Source organism: Salvia miltiorrhiza, chromosome 5 (genome assembly GCF_028751815.1).
Source record: "Salvia miltiorrhiza cultivar Shanhuang (shh) chromosome 5, IMPLAD_Smil_shh, whole genome shotgun sequence".
Lineage (NCBI taxonomy): Eukaryota > Viridiplantae > Streptophyta > Magnoliopsida > Lamiales > Lamiaceae > Salvia > Salvia miltiorrhiza.
The window spans coordinates 40,909,655-40,913,059 of NC_080391.1; positions in this window are offsets into that span (position 1 = coordinate 40,909,655).

The following is a 3,405-nucleotide window of genomic DNA, read 5'->3' on the forward strand; positions in this document are numbered from 1 at the left end:
GTGGAGGATGGATGACTGTCGCGGCGAGGCGGCAGAATGAAAGGCGGTAGGTGGAGAGTGGGGGGCCGGTAGAATGTAAAATAGGATTTTAATTTTGAAATATGAAGTGTGAATTGTGTGTAGTTTAGGGTTTTAAACTGCACCAAAAATCGAACTACAACGAATCTAAAATTCAACCGCAGCAATACTGCCCAATTGTAAAAAGAACTAGTACACCCGTGCATGCGTTGCACAATGGGATTTATTTTGAAAAAATATTTTAAGTGAAATAAATATAAATCTAATTTAATACAATGAGCGTTATTTTGAAAGAATATTTTATGTAAAATAAGCATAAATTCATCATAAACATAAAATCTAATTTAGTATGCTCGTTTGTACGATGCATAACCAACATCAAAATTGAACAACATTTAATTTTAAATAAATAAATATACACATTAAAATATAATTTAAATATAAATAAATGCAAACATGAATCTCAAAAAAAATTAAAATTATCCACAATATAATCTCAATGAAAAACATGAATTTAAAAATATTTAAATTTTCAAATTAAAAAAAAATTAATTGATTTTAATTAATAATGTGAATTTCCTAGACTCCAGCATTCTGCTCATAAACCTCAACTTTAGCCTTTGCATAAGATCATCAGCAGCAGCATCTTTCTCGCCTTCTCGCTCGTCAGCCATTTTCTTTCTATGCAAATCTTAAGTTGTTCGTTGCTCTGCTTGAAGCCGCAACATTTCATGCTCTCTTGCTGCTACCTCTCGAACCAGGTGTCAACATCCTCCCAAATAGGTTTGGCCGCCAACCCTACTCTCCATCGTTGATTTTATTGGGAAGCGCATAATTGACGGTGAAGATGCGGCTGTAGAATTAGACGTCGTCCATGTTGTCCATGGCGAAAGTGGCGTCTTCTCTCTCTAGAAAAGTGACGAAGCCGAAGGAGCGGTGCTTCTGCGTGGCCTGGTCCACGTCCAATGGCGTCTTCACATCATTAATGTCTCCGAAAGAGATGAAGGCAGCGTGGAGTATTTGCTCGTTCACCTTGGCTAAACCGCCGACGTAGAGAGTATTTGCACTCCTTCGTTCATGGCAATTTTTTCATTTCTCCACAAATCGGATTAGTATTAATTGGCTAAATTGTCTTCGTTCATGGCAATTTGCTCGAATTATGTTTATAAGTTGTCAATTTTTTTGAAGTGGGTTAGTGGGACGGTTATGCATAAGTGAGAATACATGTATAATTATTGGTATCAATTTACGTGGGTTAGTGGAAGTAAAAAGTTTTAAATTATTTTTTAATTATCTTTAATTCAAATTTGAATGTAGATAAAAAGTTAAACTCCATTTGGATTGAGGTATCCGAAAATATGGCATTAGTGTAGTTGAAAACAAAAACTAATTTTTAAACTTTGGCGGTAAAAAATAGCCGTTAAATTGCCTTTTTATATATTATATAGACCGAACCGCAAAAATCACCAGTTTCGGTCGGTTTAAAACCGAACCTACCGATTTTGATTCTAATTCATAGATGGCAAAGACTGAAATACAAATGTTCATTGAAGTTGTGTAACTCGAATAGCCATCTTTTAACCCAGTACACATACAACCACTAACTCACTTTAATAAATGTGTATTTCGAATTAGTTATCCTATCAACACCAACACATTATTGAAAACAAAACATAATGAAAATTAGCAATAGTTAATAAGCATTTTATAAAGTAATAGTATAAATTACCTGTTGCAGTGTTGCTGTCGTAGGTTGCTGCTGAACGGCGGCGAGCAGGAGGGAGGAGGAGGAGGGTCGGCCGGCCGGCGATTGCGAAGGTGCTGTAGTCTGTAGACGGACAACTTTCGCTGCGCCAGTGGAGGATGGATGACTGTCGCGGCGAGGCGGCAGAATGAAAGGCGGTAGGTGGAGAGTGGGGGGGCCGGTAGAATGTAAAATAGGATTTTAATTTTGAAATATGAAGTGTGAATTGTGTGTAGTTTAGGGTTTTAAACTGCACCAAAAATCGAACTACAACGAATCTAAAATTCAACCGCAGCAATACTGCCCAATTGTAAAAAGAACTAGTACACCCGTGCATGCGTTGCACAATGGGATTTATTTTGAAAAAATATTTTAAGTGAAATAAATATAAATCTAATTTAATACAATGAGCGTTATTTTGAAAGAATATTTTATGTAAAATAAGCATAAATTCATCATAAACATAAAATCTAATTTAGTATGCTCGTTTGTACGATGCATAACCAACATCAAAATTGAACAACATTTAATTTTAAATAAATAAATATACACATTAAAATATAATTTAAATATAAATAAATGCAAACATGAATCTCAAAAAAAATTAAAATTATCCACAATATAATCTCAATGAAAAACATGAATTTAAAAATATTTGAATTTTCAAATTAAAAAAAATTAATTGATTTTAATTAATAATGTGAATTTCCTAGACTCCAGCATTCTGCTCATAAACCTCAACTTTAGCCTTTGCATAAGATCATCAGCAGCAGCATCTTTCTCGCCTTCTCGCTCGTCAGCCATTTTCTTTCTATGCAAATCTTAAGTTGTTCGTTGCTCTGCTTGAAGCCGCAACATTTCATGCTCTCTTGCTGCTACCTCTCGAACCAGGTGTAGTAGCCCCACCATAATTATACTGTTGTTGATTAAATAGTTAAGTATAATATTAAATTCTAATATAGATAGTCGTCAAATAGAGGACTGTAGTAACCCAAATTCTATATGGAATTAGTTGATTAGGTAAGAAATATAGATTCAATTATTTATATTAATATGAATACAACCTCTATTTTCTTTGATGAATCCCAAATAACCTTCTAATTGGGTTAATAGTTTTATTTTTGTTTTAAAAAAAAGGAGGCCAATAATGTTGTTGTTGGGCCAGTGATCTTATTGGTAACCACAGCCCAGTATCTATATATGAATTCAGTTTCTAAGTGAGCCCAACAGCTGGTATTTGGGCCGGTTAATAGGTGATAATAATAGGAATCCCAAACCAGGCATATTTGATCCTTGAAGGAAACACGTAGCATACGTGACTCAGCCACTCCCTCAACCCTCAACCGACTCAAAACAGTATAAGAAAAGGAGAGTTGAGCGTGAATCAATTTTTCCCCATTCAGCAAATTCCAAACAGCAAAGTAAATATCCATCCAAAAGCATAAATTATCCCCGCAGCAGGTTCACAGCAGAGAGGTAGTTTTCTTAATTCAGTAACAATTATCTCTTTGCTAAAACAGTAATCGACAACCAAGATGAACAATAGTTAGATATCTCTAATTCTAATCTCACAAATACAGTTGTTTCTCAATAAGCAATAAAAAGGAAACAGACTTATAACTCATAAAAATAGATCTTGAGCT